We start from the raw sequence: 21598 nt of genomic DNA on the forward strand, positions 1-21598 counted from the left end.
GATTCTCAAGAGGTTCTATGGTGTCCTGGGGCAATTAGTTTCAGCCTGATGGTATAGTTTCAAAGGTGAAAGAGTTGTAAGGTAAAAACAAATTACCTGTAAAGGAAAGTTGTGAGATCATATTTGAGAATATTGCTTTACTTTTGTTTACTATTTAAGATTTTGCAGCCAAAATGAGAATCTTTTTCTGGTACCACCCAGAATTTGTGAGTTTAGCTGGTTGAAGCATGCTTTTGTTAAATCATGGATTCTGGCTTGCAGGAGTTGATTGGTTTTGCTCTAGTCTAGGACCAAAGATAATTCTGGCTTCTCACATCCCAAACATGTGCTGTCAGTCGTCATCATGTAGATAGGGATGAATAAGCACAAGCTTGCTGGCTACTAGATATGCTAGTAATGGGAAATACTGAGTTTCTAGCCTTATCTTACTTTATTAGCAGGGGCCATGTCACTTTATGCCTGCCACCAACACTGTAAACCTGACTATCTTATCTAATCTGTCCTTTTGTAAATACAGAAATGGAAGTCTCAAAAGGTAAGAAAAAATGCCCCAAAGATTCCAAAGCTTCATTGCAGTGAAGCCATAGACAAGGAGCATTGGGCACATACAAGCTCAAGGAGATTAGAACTCCTACCGCATTTTCTCTCCATCACCCCATGCTGCCATGAGGGTTCCTTGCTCTTCCCAACCAACAGATGCTTTTTCTACTATAAATATCCAGTTTGAAGGTGGAGATGAACTAGTACAAATCCTTGACCCCAAGAAACCCCAATCCATCTGCTCATGGATGCTGAAGATAGAATTTCTGATGAGCTGGGACCTCAGTTTCTTTGCCAAGAGACTTTAGCCCATGTGCCAAGAAAGGATTTAGTCCTCTGCTCAGATGAACCCCCGTCTGAGAGTGTGGAGATTACAGTGAAGGCTGCTCTTGATACATCCATGACATTTTATCTGGCAACCCCTGCTCTGGAGGAAGAGACGCTGGGTAGACACAGACGGTAGGCAAGGATAAGGGATCTCCGTCTTGGGTTCCAGTTGATGCAACTGTGGCAGCAGCAGCAGTCTCTGCAAAGCCTGGGCCAGCCACAACACCATGAAGAAGGTTCTGTGGATTTTTAAAAGGCAACTATCAGCTCAAGCTTGTTCCACTGAGCTTTCAGTCCTGATGGCTAGACTGGCAGTGTTCCCCTTTGGAAACCTGGAGGGAAAACCGACTTGCAGTCAATCATAACTGTACCTTTTCACTCAGTATTTGTTTTCAAAGCAGAGACCCACCCCCGCCACCACCTCCCGACAACTTGAAACCCTCTGTTCTTTCTGGAAGAATATACAGGAGCTCCCCACTCTCACAATGGAAAGAAAATACTGAGAATTTTTAAAGCAATTGGAGCAAACAGATCTACATGCTGTAAAATGGTGGGGGGCCAGAGCAGGGCAAGCTGCCTTTATTTGACCCCATCCCACACAAACACACAAACACCATTCCCTTCTCTCATGCAAATAAGATTACATGAAACTATCATGGACAATCTTGAAAGTTTAAAAAAAAAAAAAAAGAAAAGAAAAACCAACAACAACAAGTTAAATAAACCACAAAAGGGCTTCTTTGAAAGGAGGTAAAAATCATCCCACAAGTTTTCTTTTGCTGCAAGTTGCAGAAGAAGGGAGGGTTTATTCCATGTGCACGGGGTGATTGTAATGTAATAAGACTGCTATTCTTGTGTGGCTCGTTAACTAGCCTTAAAGATAATTCTAAGAGAAGTTCAAAGGATATTTTGAGCAGTGGGAGAATCAGCAAAGGCATTACTTTGAATGACAGTCCTCCCTTGGATCTCTGTAAAAAGTTAATCACATTTCATATGCAAATAGAGACCCCCCCCCCAGGTACAGTGTCGGGCTTCATTCATTTATTCAAATGGTACTTCTGAGCTCTTACCCAGTGTGCAGCACTGTGCCAGGTGCTATGGGGCATACAAAAAAGGTAGGCTTCATTTTCCTTCCCCTGCTGTCTTTGGGGAGAAGTTAGGTTGTATAGCACAAAACATTTAACTGACACATAAGACAGAATTGTCATAATTGGCCACACCTCATATGAGAGCGTCAAGCTGTCTTGCATCAGCTGCCAGAGCTACCTCCCCAGTTTTCTCCCCAGCAGCTGCCTCCCCGAATCAATGTCTAGATGTCAGGTAGTGGACTTCTTGGGGTCGACTCTGCAGGTGAAAGCCTTGATGGTGGGGCCTGTCTCTAGCTTTCCTTTCCTTATGCCATTTGGACCTCAGCAACTTTTCAGGGACCTCTGATGTGTCTAAGTTGCCATGGGGACCAATAGCCTTCTTAAAAACTGAAGCCATCCCGCTGAAAGGGAAAAAGGGAAGGGAGAGGGAAAGGAATGGAAAGATAAAAGGCAGGACCTGCCTGGGGATCAGAATAGAAGTCAGGCATCCCAAGGAGGAAGGACTATGGGAAAGAATGGGGGTGTGGTGCTGCTGACCCTCTCCTCTCTATTTCCAGGGATGGGACCTTTGAGCTGGCTTCTCTGTCTCCTACCCCATGTCTTCCCTGTCATTTTACCTACCACCACCCCAAGCTGACTTTGTCTGTACTCCTTCAAAACCTCAGTGGGTTATCACTGACACTAGATAACATCCAAATTCCTGATCTTTACATCTCATTCATCCAAACGACTTTCCCATACCTTGCGCCCACTGCCCTTCTGCCGGAACCCTCAGCTCCCACCACGTTGGTCTAATTGCCATTGCCCAAATGTGTCCTTCATTTTCTTCCTCAGAACTTCCCCTCTGCCTGAACTGCCAGTCCCACACATTTTCCTTGTTGAACCAGCTCATACTTCAAGCCTGTCCACGCTCACCAGCCCACAGCAAGCTTGTCTTCCTGCCTTTGACTCCTCATCATTCCTACAGTCTCCTATAGCCCATGCAAAATACCTTGTGTTATATAATGATGGCTAAATGCTTAGCAAATCTTAAATGCAGGCAGGCAGGCAAAAAGGAAGGAAGAAAGGAAGGAAGGAAAGGCGGGAGGGAGGAGGGGAGGGAGGGGAGGACTCACTTCAGCCTCTAGCTCTGAATAAATGGGACTTATGATAGGAAATTGTGAAAGAGTCTGAGTCAGTTATTTTTACTTAGCTGAGAGAGGTATATGGATAACATTTAGTGGTGGCACTGTGGCCAAGGCAAAGAGTTTCTGGCCTTAGTGAGCTGAGGCAGGGCCTCCCACGACAGCTAAGATTCCTGGTGGTAGAGGAGGGGGCTTCTGCCCAGACAGACTTCACCTCCCCAGGGGTAGCCTCCGCCCTGCCACTTGGATTCAGCATCAGAACCTACAGAAGTCCTCCTTCCTCACAGCCAGCCACAGAATGACACACTAATTGCTAGGCTGGCTCTCGTTTAAATTCTTCTCAATGGCGAGTGCAGAAGAGGTGACAAAATCCCGACAGGATTTTCATTTGTTTTAATTCTATTTCAGCTCCAGGGATTTCCTCATTAAGCCACATCACTGAAGCCATGAGGGGCCAGGGACTAGCCAGAGGCAGCGAACCTGAGGTGGGCCTGCGGCTTCCGGGGTCTCCCTCTTCCCTTCTGTCATTCATCTCCTCTTTCCCCCCTGTTCCAGCGTCTGTCTAGGTAATGCTCCCCGTCTGTCTGCTCATGTCATTTTCATATTCTATCCACTGGGCTGTTTGCACTGTTTGTACTTTCTGCCCGTTCTGCTTTACAGCCCCTTTTCATCCACAGCGTCTCTCCTGTTGCTCTTCTGTTCTATTTACATTCCCTTGCAGTGCCTTGCCTCTCCGTCCTTTCTAATCTCTTTTATCAACCTTATTTACCTTCTCCATGGCCCCTCATCTTGCTATTGTCTGGTTATGTATCTAGTTAAAGTGCCCTCCTCCCTCTCTGTCCCCAGATCTCCCTGAATGCACCCAGGTCCCCCTGACAGGCCCACCTGCTCCACCTCACACACCACTTCCGCATTTGACTAGTGGACCCTACCAAACTCCGCTGTGAGGTGAGCCCTGCTCAACCAGGCACCCGCAACTACAGGCCCGAAAGGTCTGATCTATTCACTACCAACAGCAAGCGCTAACATCTGTTGAGCATCCAGTACACGGCAGGCCCTGAGCTGGGTCTTCATTTTCTGCTTTCAACAACTTTTCAAAGCAATTTCCTCCTTATATTACAGAGGAGGAAGCCGAGGCTCAGGGAGGTGAAATAACTCGCTCAAGGTCACACAGCTAATATGTAGGTTATTGACAACCCACTCTTAGTTATCTGCATGAGCAATGGCATGGATAATCTTCCCCTGCAGAAAAATGTGAAACTCATTTCTAATAGGCTCTGGAATGTAGCATTTGGGGCGGTAGATTTCCCTCCTGGGGCTACTCTACTGCAGCTGACCATCACATACACTGCAGGAAAGGCCAGTGGGTAGACCACAGATTCTGAACACTGTGAGGGTTGGCATGGCCCCTCACAGAAAGGATACGATAGATGGCATTATTCACCTGGGCAGGAAGGGCCAGTGTGATAGCTGATAGCTCCTTTCTGTACCTCACTCCCAAACCCACACCCCCAGCCCTTCAAGCCATTTCTACTCCCTGCGCACCCCCACTGACCACAGCTTGTGTGGGGCAGTGTCCAACATCTAGTGAAGGTGGAAGGAAAGGCTCCCCAGGATTCCAGTGTGGCCTCAGATAAACCGTGGAGACAGTAATCGACTGTCTGCTGTGGGTTAGGCAGCAGGGAGATCCCGGAAATGGAACTGTCATGGCCCAAAAGGATGACCAGGGAATTCTTAGGACACTTGGTCAAGAGAAAGAAATTACTTCATTCCCAGACCTGACAAACTCCTAAAATGTGGATCCTAAAGACGAAGGAAAGAAACCAGACAGAACCTGCCCAACAAACTGTAGGGGAAGTTATTAAACTACTTGAAGACAGCTGCCCCAAATTCCCCCTGCGTCCCTATTGCCTCTAGAGTTGAATCCAACTCCCTAGCCTGATACTCAAGACTCTCTGTAGCCTACCTCCTGTACCCTATATATGCTTACCCCGCGACAAGAACTCCCTTTGAATTAGAATAACACAAGGTCTGTAATCATCCTGCATATGGAGTAGGGGGATGAATTGAAACCACCAGGGGGCATGCTTGAAAAAGAATGGCCCTTCTTTGACTAATTACCAGGGTCTTTATATTGTTCCTTGAGGATTCTATAGAGTCCAGTGATGGGAAAACACATGGATCTCAGTTATCATACACAGAGTGGAGAAGCAATGAGCACTAAAATAAGTTGTGATTACTATGCATTGGGAGCACAGAGAAAGGGTAACCTTATTTTGGTTTGGGGGTTGAAGAAGGCTTCATGGAAGAGGTGGCATCTCAAAAAATAGGGTCTCAAAAATGAAGTAGGATTATGCAGAGTCTCAAAAAATAAATGGAATGTTTAGATAGTCTAAGTGAAAGGGTGAACATTTAACAAAGGACAGTACAGTTTATGAAGTATTTACAAGCTTGGGATGATGAGGTGAAATGATGACGGAGGTGGAGAAAGATCATGCTTTTTTTTTTTTTTTTTGAGACGGAGTTTCACTCATGTTACCCAGGCTGGAGTGCAATGGCGCGATCTCGGCTCACCACAACCTCCGCCTCCTGGGTTCAGGCAATCCTCCTGCCTCAGCCTCCTGAGTAGCTGGGATTACAGGCACGCACCACCATGCCCAGCTAATTTTTTGTATTTTTAGTAGGGATGGGGTTTCACCATGTTGGCCAGGCTGGTCTTGAACTCCTGACCTTGTGATCCACCCACCTTGGCCTCCCTAAGTGCTGCGATTACAGGCGTGAGCCACTGCGTCTGGCCAAGTTCATGCTTTTATGTGAGCAGCTGGTGTCACTAAGAATAAATGCCTAGGGGCAGTGGCCATGTCTTTGTAGCTTCCATGCCTAGAACAGTCAGGGCTGGTCCTGAAAGAGTATTTCTAATCATTGGTGATGGATGACAATGATGATGACATGTGCAAGGGTGGTACCAATGCTGCTTTATGAGACTGAAGCCACTGTCACAGTGAGGCTGAGCATCACCCACCAGAGCCCAGAAATACTGAGTGGATTTCTGACTGTCCTTCCTCCTGTCCTACCACCTTGCTCAAATTCTCTCCACCTGACTTTGCATTTCTTTCAGGAAAAACAGGTGGGAAATTGCCAAGCTGACTGAGACCTCCCTGCCCAGGGTGATAGACCCTGTCACAGAAAAGTAATTTCTTTTTAAACTTGTATCCAGTGAAATCCCACAGCTGTACACAGCAGGCCCGGCTGTACCAGCACTGCCATCCTGCCACTGCAGTGCTAGGGAATAAAGGAAAATGCTTAGCATTAAATTTCATGTAAATCAGACTTTATTTGCTTTGGTGACAGGTTATTACCTTCTGCAGAGGATGAGGGGAAAAATCAGCTGCTGGGTGGAGGCACAGCTCCCTGCATGAAGGTGTCTCGAATCACAGCCCCTGGCAGAGCAGGCCTGGGTCATCTGCTTCGCCCCACCTTTTCCTTTGCCCCCGCAGTTCCCAGGATGACTTTTCCACCAGCATCTGCAGGCTCCAGATTGGTTCCACTTAGCAGTGTGGTCCGCACCACTTACCCTTCTCACTGCTTGTGTGGGGACAGCAACTTTTACCAACTGCCTCCTAAGCATGTCCTAAACAGTCCCGTGGAGCACTGTGGAGCTGACTCTCTCTCACCCAGGTCACTCTATCCACTGCTGTCTACCTCGTTACGCTCAGTCTATCCTTCAAGGCCCAACTCAAGTCCAAACCTCCACGAAGTCTTTCTTCACTACCCATCCTGTGGCCCTCTCTCTCTCCTTTGAGTTCTATTCATCTTTAACCTCTGTCTCACAGATAGACTCCTATTAGCAACCAATACATTTATTGGGTGCCTATGGGCTAATAATGATGGTTGGCATGTTCTTTGTGTGTTTCTCAACCAGGTTGTGACAGGCTGGGGGCAGAGATTGGTACCCATGAATGTTTTCTTCCAACCACAGTGCCCAGCACAAGGCCTTGCACATAGCAGATCTCAATAAAGGTGTTAGCCCCTGATAGGAGCGTATCAGTCAGGACAGGCTAGGCTATGCTATAGTAACAAATGCTCCCAGATGCTCAGTGGCTTAAAACAGTGCAAGTTTATTTCTTGTTCATGCCACCTGTCCATTGCAAGTTGGCTGGCAGACTCTGCTTATCTTAGTTTTTCAGGGACCCAGACTGATACAACAGCCACCAACCTGAATATTGCATGGAAAGGCCTCACACTGGCAATGAAATAAAGCTTTGTCCTGGAAGTGACACAGCACCTCCACTCACAAGTCACGTGGCCCCAGCAAATCTAAAGGGGCCAGAAAGTGCCTTCCTACCAGGTCGCTAGAAGGCAGACAGCAAGAGATAGTTGGTCAATAGCATCAATGGCTTCTCCAAACTGCTTAGTTACTAAATTCCACGAGGAATGTGCTACATCTATTTTATCTACCACTGAATCCCTAATGGCAGACACGGCACATAATAGGTACTCAGTAAATACTTAGGCTGATGGTCAACCTTGTTCTGACCCTTTATCTTCATGCAGAGCTGAGCTCATGCGCTATCTTGGCCTTTGATCTACCCACCATGTCTCTGTGACCATCAGCCCTTGGAAGGAAGCAGCATGCCTTCACTGCCTTGCAGTCCTTACACATAAGGGTCAGCGTTGTTTAGGTGCATTGCCTTCTACAAGGGTCAGTGTTGTTTAGATGCATTGCCTTCTGTTGAGGCTGGTCTTTATTATTTGGTAAGCAGACACTTTTTGAAAAGTATGTGTATGAAAAGCTTGTGTGTGTGTGTGTGTGTGTGTGTGTGTGTGTGTGTGTATACATTTGTGTGTGTACAAGTGTGTACTGGATGGGAAGAAGGTAGAAGAATAGTTCCATATCTTATCGCTGCATATCTCCCACTAGCAGTTAGTCAGTGTCATGCTTGATGTAATACTTGGTAGTGGAGACTGGGAGGAAGGACCGGAGGAAATAGTGCGATTCTTTGACTCCTACTCCCATCTTTTCTTTCATTTGTTCCTTTTTTTTGTCTCTTGTCTTCTTTTTTCTGTACTTCCATTATCTTATTCCTTGTCTTAAAACCACAGGGGCAGACAGAAAGAGACAATGGGGAGAGGATATCTTTTCATTTCAGCCAGTGGGGGAGAAAGGAGAGGGTTTTGGGAATGCGAGAACTGGACTTGGATCTGGCTGGAGACTGGTCAGCATTTAAGGCCATCGTAATGGCATGAAGGTCCTTGTCATGTTCACAGTGTAGATCTACATTACTTAACCAGGTATAGGATCCCTAACAGAGGAAGCTGGGAGTGCAAATCATCCCAGGTCTTCTCTCCATGCACACTCCCACCACTTCTCATCTTATTCTTCAAGACCCAAGATAAAAAACAACTGGGATCTGATCTCACAACTCACATCCAAGGAAGGTCCCCCCTTGGCCATCCATCTATACCTAGGAAATGGAAAGACAACTAGGGCTTTTTTGTTTTTATTTTAATTCCTCATGCCAAGCTTTACTGTGGGTTTTTCTCGCATCTCTGACCATGGGCTGACGTTCAGAGAAGGCAGAGCTCGTCCAGCAGCATTGCTGCCTCCACAGCCTCCAATGCTGGACGTCCACCAGGCTCACCATCTGTACCCTACGGCCAGGAAGATGCATTGCCAGCTTCTGCATCAACCCCAACGCCCACCCCGACACCCCCAGCCTGCTCTGGAAATCTGCCAGTGCCCCAGATTGCATCATACAATCAGATGAGCTTTGCCAGGTTTATGGCTGGTAATTTATGACCTTCTTTAGCAACATCTATCATTGTGTACAGTCGTTAATCCCAGGGTCTTCGCCCACTTTGCAGAAAATAGCTTGCAATTCCTTACGATGTAGCATTTGCTAACTCACCTGTCGGGCTGTCAGGCTGGGTGGGTGTGACAAGCCACTCTCCAGTTACTTCTTTCCATCTTACTTTGCTTAGCAAGCCAGACCTTCTCCCTCCAGAAAACAGCAGCCAGGATCTTTATTACTCAGCCACCGTCCTGCTTTCCCACACAGCTGCTGCCATGCTGGCCTCATACCTCACCTGCCTGCTTCCTGGAAAAGCAGCAGGGCTCTGAGGGAGAGTGGGCTCACAACCCTTGAAAGGGCAGAACCTCTTACTGGTACAAAACAGAGGGCAGGTCACAGGCGACACAATCTCCCTTAATCAAAGTCAGGGAGGAGCTGGTGAAGTGTGACTGGAGGGTGTACACACAGTCGTGTACCCAAGTACAGGGAGTATGAAATTCCTCTGTGGTCAACCCCTGCTTAGGCACGCTAATCAGAGAATCAATTCGGACCATTAAATACTGCCAACAAATGCAAACAAAGTGATATATAATGCATTTGGCTTCAGGATGAATCACAAGATATTTTACAGTCAATCTTCTTAACTTAAGCTATTAAAATTAAGCCTCCTTCTCTTGAGGCACATCTCCCTGGATGAAAAAGAAAGTCACTTGGGAAATTCTAAATCATGGTTAGTGAGGCTAGGTAGGGTGAAAGGATATGAGCTCTAATCATATGGCATCGAGAGTGCATATGGATGAATTATTTTATTTTATTTTGTTTTAGAGAAAGATGTAAATGAGAAACATACTGGAAGGGAATACACAAATAATAAAACAGTTAAATTCAGATGTTAGAATATATACACCTTCTCTATATATGGAATTTATGTGTTATTCTGTTACATGTAATTATGTATACATGGTATATGTATCTTTCAATTTATTATTTTTCCACATTTTCTAAGTTTCTTATAATAAGCCTGCATTTTAGTACTTGAAGTAAATGCAGACACCACAGATGGGTGATAATGCCCATTATGATTGACTGGTTGATTGATGTGACCTACATCAAAGGTGCTTGTCCCTCTCCTGCACACTCTAGACAATATCAAGAGAAATATTATCACGAACATTATCTGTCCATTTTTTTCTTTGGGCTTGTTCTCTACTAAAGTACCTGAGCCTCTCCTGGTTTCCTAAATGATTTTCTGACAGTAAATATAAGAATGAAGTCTTGATTACTAAAGAACTTAAGTATTTCTGGATGTAAATGTCATATTCTTTATGGTATCTTCACCGCTTAGCCCAGGACATGCAAGAAATTGTTGGATGAATGAATGAGTGAATGAATGAAATGGCAGTGGCTGCTCTTTAAGCCAACTGAGGCAGTAGGTTCAGGCTGAGGTCGTCCTGCTGGCGTTGGTGTGAGCTCATTAGCAACAGCGCAGGTCAGTGCCATCAGCAGTGGCAGCTCATGGTCTTTGCTCCTGTCCAGTCCAGGTGTAGAAGGTGCTCACACAGCACAGACTGCTGAGGGGGAGGGCACTTCTCATGAAGGTGCAGGCATCATGAAGTTTCCACCAAATTCACATTTCACCTTAGGGTGTTTGCTTCCTTATTGGTTTTATTGGTCGCTTCTTCCTTAAGGGAAAATAGGCCTGGTTCCGTGGAAGGCATGCATATTCCTACATAAAGCTTCACTTGGATTCTGGTGGTTGTGCCAGGATTGCCTTTGATGGTCCCTACTCTGCCTGATGCTCTTGTTGGAGCTTGGCCTCTGAAGACAGAAGTAAAGTGGCATCGATGTTAGATTTCACCCAAAGTATGAATCTGGGGGCTCGTCGGCCCAGGGTTGGAGTCAAACATGCAGGTCGTTGGATGGATTCAAGCCTGGAAGTTAGTGGAGTGACAGCAGCAGAAGGACATGGAGTGAAAGATTCAAAGATGTGGCTAAATGGAGGGTGAAGTCATGCATCCAGGTTTTCAGGACAGATAGGAGAGTAAATGGAGTCATGCCTGAGTTAATGGAGTGGGCAAAATGGAAGGGTTTAGCATACAGGTTAGCCGTATAAGCTCTGGGGCGCTTGCCAGCTTTTTAACACGTTTGTTAATTGTGTGACTTTGAGGGAACTGCTCTAAGCTGAGGCTTCCTCATCTGTAACATGGAGATAGTAATGACACCTGCATCTGTAGAGTTGTGAGGATAAATTAGATAATATACACACCAGGTTGGCATATAAAAAGCTTCCAGCAAATATTAACTACAGCATTATATTCTTACTGAGATTCAAAAGAAGAGGGGATTTGAAAGGGACACTAAAAGAGAGAGAAGGAGAAGGAGAGTTGGTCAGAGAGTGGTGTGACAAAGTGAACGTTCTAAAGGTGGAGCAGTTCCATGTGATGATAGCTTCTCAACTGAGCCAAGGTCATGGGTCTCTGGGATGGGTTGCGAATAAAGGTTTTTAGTTCAGGAGGTAAAGAAATTTTAAGGTTGAGGTGTTAGATGGGTTAGAGTCAATCCTGATGATGAGTGGAGCTGAGTGAAGAGCAGACAGTGCCACAATTCTAAAAGGAGGTGAGTCTGGAAGACAGTAAATGACATCAATCTACAAGCACCTCAAGGAATGTCAACACCGCCTCTGGGTCCTACTGGGTGAGAGCAGGAGAAGGAGGAGACTCCAACGAAAAAACCTGGAGATTCTGGTATCATGTGAAGAAAGAGATGTTTCTATTTAGGAAAGGTGTGGGAGAAAAAAAAGTATTAAAGTATTTGGAGATATTGGGGGTGAGTTTTGTTTTTTGCAAAGGAGTCTGGAATGTAACTTAATTTTGATGACTCATTTGTGCTGTAAGCAATAGCTTTGTGACAGGAGGAACATTATAAAGAAAGAGAAAGAAGGGACAAAAGAAGAAAGGGGAAAATGGAAGGAATAAAGGAAGGAAGGAGGGAAGAGAGAAAAAGATAAATTCGATCTTGGTACTTGAAAAGGTACCCACAATGATTTGTGGGGAATCTTTACATATCAGTCTTGGTACCCTAGTCAGCTATGGGATAGCCGAAAGTAATAAAATCCATTCATGTCATATCATTCGTGTCCACCCTATGCACAAACATCCCACACACACCCTCTCCAAGTGGTAATGAAAGCAGGAGCCTTTTTTAGTGACACACAAAGCTCAGCTCCCTTCTTCTGTCTCCTCCCCACCCCAACTGCCCTCAATTACCTTTTTAATCAGAGTTTGGGAGGGTGAGAAAGATGGAGAGAGTTGTGCAAATGACCCCGACCCTCAGCCTGAAATTGAGGTGAGTTTGTAAAGTTCATCCTGGGCCTCTGGAGACATTCACAAAGATCACAAATCAGCAGTTTGGTCTTCTCCACACAAAAGGAGCGGACATGAAAGAAGCAGAGTGTAAGGGCCAGGAAAGTGGTGTGTGCACATCTATATAAAACCTACAGATGGAATTCCTGAGACTCATTTCTAGAGCTTGAAGGAAAGCCTTTTTATCCATAGCTGTATGTGAAGGAGGGGTGGGTAGGATGCATAAGGTCAGCATTGGCACTCATGGTCGTCAGCTAACCATATTGACTCAAACGTACAGCCATTGTTTATAGTTAAGTCTGAGGGGTGCACTGGAAGAGGGTACATGGAGGACCAGAAAAAGTGAGTCTTGGATCTCAGCCTTATTAATGTGGTAACCTGGAAAACTACCTAACCTTTCTGAGTCTCATTGTCCATCTGCTATAAATCTGCCTGTCTGATAAGAATCAAATGAGTCACTGTGAAAGTGTTTAGCAAACTGTAAAGTTCTTGGTAAATGCAAAAATATCATTAGAGTAAGTGTTTAATAAGTACTTGTTGAATGAGTGAATAAATGGAGCTCAGCCATGGTGTACTATTAATTTTGATGACATATTGATATCACCAGCAAGCATTTTATCGATCGCTGACAGTTCTATGAGTACCGGTCAAAACAAAACTGCAAAAACCACAAATTTCATCACGGAGTGATATATGGTTTTATACTGGTTTTCTTTGTTTCATTTGTCTCTGTCTTGTCCCAACAATTATATCGTCAGCTGCTTGAAAGCAGAGATCCAGTTGTATACGGCTTGCCCAGCATCAGCTAGGAACAATAGTTGAATTTAGTAAATATTCGGGGATTGAATCTTTGGATCTTTTGCAGACAGAATTTGGGATGCTGGGAGGATGCTCATGCATGGGATAGCCCTCTGCTAGTCGAACTGGAGGGGTGGGGAAGAAGGAGGGCTAGTGGAGAGTGCTCTTGCAGACCTGTCTACGGAAGTCTTTATTTCTTGTGTTCAACACATGTGCCTCTAATCAAATAGGAGAAAAATGGGATGCCTGCAGCAGGTGCAATTGAGTGACAAATTTCTTCCTAGCTCTTTGGGTAGTGTTTTGTCATCTCCTAGAGGGTTAACTCATTGGCTTGCTCTGCCTTACTCTGGCCAACCAAGGGCCCTTCCTTGGCAGTCCCTGCACAGAAAGTAGAATAAAAATAGTGAGACTAGAAGGGAAAAAAAAAAACCTCTTACTTAAAAAGAAAAAAGTGGACAGGGCAAGAGACAGAAAACCTTTATAAGAAACTTTTCCTTAGTTTTGGCATCAAAATGAAGGCAAACTCTTTCTTCCCAATGCAGTCTGCACTGAGGAGAGTGAAATTGCCTTGCCTTCATTACATTCCATTTCATCTATCTGGAAGCCATGATGGCTTCCCCCAAGAGTCTCAAGTCCCTAAGAAGAGGGTTCCTATGAACTCTAGCCTCAGCGCATTGCTCTTCTCTGCAATTGTGCCTTGCAGTGGAAACTGTGAACAGAGATGAAGTGACTTGCAGGACTCCAGCAATTGATCCAGGACTGGATAAGAGGCAGAGGATTGGATACACCAGATAACAGACTCTAGATCCTCAGAGGCTGAAATAAGCAGAAGGACCCATGCAAAGGGAGAGTGTGTAGTGCAGAGGCAGGCAAGAGATGCAAAGGACTGATAGTTGGAGGGAGACAGATCATTTCAAACCTGAGCATCTCTTAGAAGGCGAAGGATCTTTTCTATGGGAAGGAATGGAGGTATTAAGAGGACAAAGTGATTGCTGAGCAATGCCCACCAAGATTGTTTCATGGACCCAAAGCTCTTTAAACAATTACATGAAACAGGTAGAGACTAGCTGTTACCAAGGAAAAAGGAAAAAGAAGACAGTGGTTAGACTTGTTTGTTTAAAAAGAGAATAGCAGTGATTCATCATCATACTTTAGACAGCTAAATAAATATTTACTAAATGAGAGTAACAAAAACCTAAAAAGCAGTCTTCGAGTGGGTGCCGGCCTGTCCACAGCTGTACCTGAGTGGGACTTTGTTCCAGGACCACAAAGGCTTGGGCTTGAGAGGACCTGTCAGCTGTAGGAGCTTGTGTTGCCTTCAGCAAGGTGAAGCAAGAAACTTGAAAATGTTTTGGCAGACTTACATTATTGTAAAAAAATATAACTGCTAAGTCATTATTATTCCTGGTTTAGGGACATGAGGATAACAGGAAAATTGAAATAAAGAAATGCCCAGACTGCATTTTAATCATCAATTTCTCCAGTCTTTTTTTCCTTGATTTTTTTAAAAGTTAAACTATAGGAATTATGAGACTGGCAGAAATATACATCACACTTCATTCACATGAAAGTGTCAGAGATTCCTAGAACGATCAAGGGGTAGATGTGCTTAGAAAGCCCCTACTTCCCTTGCAGTTTCATAGCAGGGGCAAATGAGTTCCAGAGCAGGGAGGGGCTTGTGCAGGGCACACAGGGGCAGAGTTCCCAGGTTCCTGCTTCTCACTCTGCACCCTCTTCCACCAGACCACACATTCCACCTTAGACAGAAGAGTTCTCAACATGACGAACATCACAACAGAGATTCTCCTCCCATGGCCACGTTAGACCTGCAGATGCTTCAACCATCATTTCCTCGTTGCCATGGCTCTGAAGTGTTTTCTGCGTAGGGGATGGCACGAGGTTCTGCTGGGAGTCAGTCATCACAGTCCTCCGTGGCCTCCTGGGAGGGAGCCCCAAAAGGCTGTTTCTGTCTAGGTTGAACCTTCCTTGTGCACGTGCTAACCCATCAGCCTGCAGCACTGTCAGCTCTCAGGGACTCGCTTGGCCGATGGCCCAATGGAAATCCCTCCACCTAGGCCACCTTTCCTTTTCCAATGCACATGTCCCATGCTCTTCTTTCCTTATAGGGAATTTACACTTAAATGTGGTTCCAAACAAAATTAAATGTAATTACACACACATGATTTTTGGAAGATCCGTGGTCTTAAATTGTTCATGCCAAGGCTTGAACAGGAAGATTCATAAGAGGGTAACTGCTGTAGGTGTCTCAAAGATCTTGAGATACCATTTTTAAAAAAAATGAAACTCAGGCTGAGGGAAATGAGACAGAAAAAAAAAAAAGTAAGTAATGGTTTTGTGGAAAAGGATATAAGGCCATGGATACTGATGGCACACAAGATGGCCCATGTTTCAGCAGGGACAGTAGCTGCAGACATGATTTGATGTATTCTGTTTCTGTTCCCTAAAGAGCACTTTGAAAAGTAACAGCCTAGGGACTAAAGTTATAAGAATTATTTTCTCCTTGTGGACCAAAAAAATGTAGATTTATGATACTCAAGTGAGTAAGAGATTGCAGAGGGATGGAATAGGCGGCGGGAGTGAGGTTGATTAGTCTGGAGAATCAGAATGTGAGCGAGCCTCATTCAGCTGCCTGGCCGTCCATGACACGGGGACTTCATGTCACTCAAAGACCCCATGGTGACTGGAGGAGTCACATTCCTGAAAAGAAAGAATTCAAGGGTTTGGGGCTCAGAAGACGAAGATCCCCTTCCAGCTGAACTCCCTTTGTCACTGGCAACCCCAGAAAGTCTGCAGCGGGCAGCATGTGGCTTGGGGGTCTGTGGCTCCGAGGACTACACACAGACTCCCTCACTCATCTACATGGGGCCCGTGTGCTCCACACACACTGTTCTCCTGCAAGGAGGGGCCTCTGCCAGAGCCTCACAAACACCGTGTTGTCAGCACTCCTCCCTGCCCCCACCACCCACTCCTCACGTCCATCGTACTTAACAAGTAGCAAATCGACTTATTTGGATTTTATCTCCCTTTTATTTCCCCTACTTGCCCCATTTTGGGGTTGCTAGTAAACCACATCATGGGGTAAAAGGCTGGCAGCCGGGGAAGGAAAGAATAAAAATGCAAGTACAGAGCTAATGAATTAATTTGATTTTGATGTACTAAGAGTCCATAATGAACTCTCATTTATTCAGGGATATGTTTGCAAGCTAATGTAGTCTTCTTTATTTTCTTCCTTCTCTGCTTGAGGCTGAGTAATTTAGACCTTGTATAAAGCAACAAGGAGCTTTGTAGAAAGAACACAAAATAAGCGACCAGGATCTGATTGTCTTGTCTTGTCTTTTCCAAGTCTTTTCAAGATTCTACATGTTGTCCATCCCCTATTAGAGTGCCTGCTTTTTGAGGGCCAGATCTAAGTCTAATTTGAATTCACATCCTTCCTGCCTTTCATTCCCACCCAAAATATCTTATGAACATGTCAACAAATGTAATCCATTTTTTAGTAGTTTCACGGTATTTCATTGCATGATATCCCATAATTTATTTAACTAGAATCATTATTGGACACATGGATCATTTTTCATTTTTTTGTATTTCTAACATGCTTTGATGAGCATCCTTTTAAATAAGTCGTATGCACTTTCTTAACTGTTCTCTGAGGGTAAAGCCCTAGAAGGTAATGGTGAAGAAAAAAGTCGACGTGTGTCTGTAAGGGTTTTGATACATGTCACTGATTTATACTTTAAAAGTATTATGCCAACAGTGTATGAGCATTCTGATTTTCCTGCACCTTCACTCAGGGATCCTGGGAGGATGTTTTCCATGGTCAGATCTCAGTGAGAAATAACTTCTTTACACGGAATTGCTCCCAGTGTGTGGCATTATTATTCAGTGCCTTTACCCTCAGTTTCCGGTCTCCAAGTTCTAGCCCTTTCAAATCCAATACCATAAATTTGTAAAGGTCAGCCTATTTTCATCCTCCACTGGTTTGTCTGACCTTGTTTGTAGATCCACCCTTTCCATTCTGCTATGTCACCTCTGGTGGGGATGGGAGTGGAATGGGGAGGGAAAGGCTAAAAAGATGAGAGCCCCAGAAAGAAGCAACACATCCTCACCCACTCTTAGAAAGGCAGCACCCTCAAAAACAAAATGTCTGACTTGGCAGAGTCATCCTGTTTGTTCTTATTTGTAAAAAGAAAAGAAAAGACAGCCAAACTTTTGTGATTTTCTTAAGATCCAGGATTCTTTATGGACTGAACCATCTAAAACATTTGCTCTCAAACTAGAATAGTGATCTCAGCTTTTAGCCTTGGATGCTATGTCATAATTCTGGTTTATGGCAGTCCCTTGGGCATTCCTGCCTTTTAGCCATTTATTACTAGACTGAGATAAAGAGGAGATAGATTTTGAAGCAAAGTTAGTGGTGAAGGAAAGGGCAAGGGTGCAGGTGGAGAGCTGAAGAGGGAAGCCAGACACAGGGGAGGCAAAGAGCCAAGGGCAGAGCAAGAAGTTGGTAGAGGGGAGAGGAAATTGGAGGTGAGTGCTTTATCAAAGCCATCCGGGTTCCCAGGGCCTGCCTCCTTCGTTACAGCAAGAATGCAGAAGGGCTCAGAAATCAGTGTGTAGGTGTATGCAGGAGTGGCCCCAGTCTCCACCTGACCTCCCCTCCCAAAAAACCACCCCAAATAAACATTGCAGTGTTTTCCCTAAGCTCCCCCCTTCAAACCAAATTGCACCCCAAAGCTCCTCCTTTATGGAAATTCTGGAGCTGTCCCCAGGAATGTCTAGAATTGGCATCAAAATGTGCAACCAATACAAAATTCTTTTTAAATATTCTGAGCCTCTAGGTACCATTTGATATTTTAATTATGTAATTTACTGATTAAGTGGATTAATAAAGAACCACCACTCACGAGATTTTCTAAGGCTCTTGACGAGAGGTTTCTTTCCCATCCTGTAAACCACAAAAGGCCCCAGGAAAGCATAACAACCGAATGCTAATGAGGGAACCTCTGGTGCAATGGGTTTGAATCCAGGTGCCCAATTCACAGCCATCACCAGCTTGGGGTGGTCAGAGACACAGAGTAGGCAGCAGGAGGGAGGCCCCAGGGCCTCTGCCAGAAAAGACACAGGTACATTTCATTTTCCATAAGCTGCCAGGTGTCTTGAAGAAGTCAGGGGCTTGGAGAGTGGAGTGGGATTTCTACAATTTGGCTTGTTGATGTTTACGGATCACCTTGAGAGCACTTTTAAAGCTAATAATTGTGCTTTTGCTAATCATTGTCTGAATCAACAACTGGTTCTCTGGAAAGGGTGACTGAGACTCTGGTCTGAAGAATGAAGATCAGCACATACCAGTCTCTGAAGTGACAGAGGAAAGCAAACAAGCCTGACTTTTTCAGGGGTTTTTTTGAACTTTGGAAAAGGGTAGCATAAGCCTTAGAGAAAGCCCTTTGCTAAAACACAGGGGTGTAAGACAGAACCTTTATCACCCAGCCAACATGTCAGAAAGGACCCAATTGCTCATAGTTGATTGGAAAGTAGAAGGCAGGAGAGTGTGTGTGAGGACAACACCAGCACTCACAGCTGTTCTTTCTCATGCATTCAGATAGTGATGCGTTTTCCCAGCAGAAGTCTCCATGTTGCTCCCTGCCAAAAGCAAGGAATGAATTTGGAACTTGGGCCAAAAGAGCTTAGTATATATGTCAACACTCTATAGAGCTTGGTAAGGCTGCCCTCATTTAATTAATGGATGCTCTCTTCATTAGGGACTGGGGGCTCTCGTAGTGGACATTGGGAAGGCTAAGCAAAGAGAGAAACTGGGCTTGTGTCACCTCTTTGGTTCTCAGGACTAGTAACTGGTGTGTCTTTTAATACCCTTTGATAGGCTATTGAGGAGCGTGAAATAGGCAAATCATTAGTTAAGGAATGAAGTGCTTTCTTGGGGGCTACTGGTTTGCTAAGTGTTGATGGATTTTGTCCGGAAAACAGTGCGAGTAATTTTTGTGTCCAAAGAAATGTGTTGACTGCTTTGAAAACTTGTTGAATCCTAGCCTATGTCCATCCACTTGCCTTTTTACTGGCTTTCCCTGCTCTCTTTCTTTTCCTGATGTGGTCAATCTAAGAGAGGACAAATTCCTGCCCTTCCATTAATTGTATGAAAACATACCTTAAAAGAAGGAGAAGGGAGAATCCTGTCAGATGTATTTCAGGCCTATGCCAATGTCATGGACTCTTTGCAAGGAAAATTTGTGGGCACCCAAGAGACCCTTTCATGCTCGAATACACTGCCTTGTTTGGCTGACTCTGCGTGGGGTGATGGGATCAATCATGCTCTCTGATTCGGCCTCTCCATTTGGTCAAACCACTGATTCTATTGATCTTTTCATGGAACTTGGCCAATCATTTGATTGAATTAACCAACCTGAGTGGCTGTTTTTGTTTTCGTTTTTCTAGTAGACACAGCCAGTGCCTCAGGTTATCATTAGATGTTTTACTTCTGGTGTTTGGAGCCTGACAGAGAAAAAGCAAAATTGACTGCTCATGACAGCAGCTAAAAACTGTCAGCTTTACATAGCCAGCCAGATCCCTCTGTCTCTTGTCAAACAGTCTTCACCAGGAGGGAGACTTCCCAGCAGTGGCCTCTACTGAGCCCAAAGGGCTCTTCTTTGCTGACGCTGTGCTGTTCTGCCACATCCTGTCTCTTGTTCTCTGCAGGGTCCACCTGAGACTCGTATTTCTGCAAGCATTCCTTGCGTACGGTGTGTGTTCTCCCGTGCTTAGTCATTCAGCCATAACCTTTCCACTTAGAATTCTACCCTGCCGATGGTTCAGCTCCCTAGTTCAATATTTTACATTTATCTCTATTGAATTCCAGTTGCCTTCTGTTACAAGAGGCACTTAAATTATCTCAGCCTCACTCCTCAGGCTCAGACTCCAAGTCCAGAACAAACCTGTTTAGCACTTAGGAATCAGTGGCCTTGTGAAGCATTTGGGCATATAAATGTGTCTGAGTTGGTCATTTCTTGAATGATGGTGAGGGTAGCACGTTTGTTTAGAAAATGTGGGAGCCACTGAATTTATAAAATCTCCATCAGGCTTCTTCAGTGCTGGAGAAAAAAAGGGACCAGAAAAATTAGAGAGTGAGAAAGTAAATATAACAATATAGCCTATAGGAAAAAAGGAGCTGATATTGTGAACATATGCTAGATTTGAGCACCATCATGTACATCAAAATATAATGTAGCCTTTTTATGCCAAGGAGATTTACAATATATTATGTCATTAGGCCTCTTATTCTTCTTCCACTGGTGATGGAAGGAAGTCATATAGTTTTTCTCATATTTCAGGGCTGGAAGTTTGCTTCAGAAAGAGGGAAGAGCTTGTGATATGTGAGGTGTGGTCCCCAGCTGAGCTGCTCCGTTCTAATATTCTTGCCAGTGGATCACGACCACTGAAAACAGTCTCAGGGTCCCAGGTCTCATGGGCCCCATGGGTCTTCAGAATAAAGGACTACATACTGCAGCATTATACATACCAAGCTGTTATAGAAAAGTCCCAGCTCTAATGTGGGAAGAAATAAACACAATTCATTCCAACCAGTTTATTTCCTTAGATACACTTCTGTCATTCTGCAATCTAGATTTGATTGACTCTTTAAAGTTTGAATACAGCAGAGTTTAATAGCTTCTGTTTTCCTGAAAATCAGGTCTTAATTCAGGCGTAAGCAGATAACTATGGGATCCAGTGAGCATCTCCAGTACCACAAAACCCTACCAATTATGGGCCTCAAAGAGCTCACGGAGGCTGAAAAGCCTCTTGCATCCATGAATCCATGGTTTCCTCTTGGTTCTCTGCTATTTTTGCCTCCATGTGGGTGAAGGGAAGAGAAGAAAGGAGGAAGGAACCAATCATAGGAGTTGGGGCTGGCATGGAAGGTAATCTATGTATCATGATTATGCTGCTTTCCAATTGTTTGAATGTTAGGCCCCCTTATCTCCTTCAGAAGTTGACAAGCAATAGCATTGTTTCTGAGGAGAGAGGAGAAAAATGAGGTGACATCCTGAAATAACAGTGAGGCTACCCAGAAAGCTCTTCGGTGAATTCAGTATATTAATACCATGTAGAAAAGATGGAAAGAGAAACACATAACCAAGGACAAATACAGAAGAGTATTATAAGTCTGTAAGAATAGTGCCAGACAGGCTAACAGTCAGAATGAGCAGAGACTTTAGAAAAATGCCAGAGACAACAACAAAAGCTTTCAGTAGCTACGTCCTGAATTAGAAGAACAAGTAAGGGACAAGTTCACTGTTTGGGGAACTTGGGACAAGTTCACTGTTTGGGGAACTTGGGACAAGGTTAAAGATGAAAAGAGAAAGGAGAATCACTCAAGTGTTTTGTTTCTTTACCAAAAGGCAAGATCCTTCAACAGAGAGGAACAAAATCAATTTTGTTAAAGTAATCTTGGAACTGAAACTGGATAAACAAATTTAAGTGGCCACCCAGAGGCTGTAAAAGTTTTCAAACCTGACAAGTTTTATGCCAGAATT

At 44.5% G+C, this 21598-nt stretch overlaps 1 protein-coding gene and 1 long non-coding RNA gene across 3 annotated transcripts in view; one reads left to right on the forward strand and one right to left on the reverse strand.

Moving 5' to 3' along the window:
* Positions 1-21598, forward strand: part of TNR (tenascin R) — a 410842-nt gene that overhangs the window by 162113 nt on the left and 227131 nt on the right. The window lies entirely within an intron of this gene.
* Positions 14186-21598, reverse strand: part of LOC119471457 — a 10725-nt gene continuing 3312 nt past the window's right edge. The window contains exon 2 of the long non-coding RNA XR_005200524.1: positions 14186-15749. This is a non-coding gene — a long non-coding RNA (uncharacterized LOC119471457). The remainder of the gene's footprint in view (positions 15750-21598) is intronic.

Source organism: Cebus imitator, unplaced genomic scaffold (assembly GCF_001604975.1).
Source record: "Cebus imitator isolate Cc_AM_T3 unplaced genomic scaffold, Cebus_imitator-1.0 Scaffold62, whole genome shotgun sequence".
Classification (NCBI taxonomy): Eukaryota; Metazoa; Chordata; class Mammalia; order Primates; family Cebidae; genus Cebus; species Cebus imitator.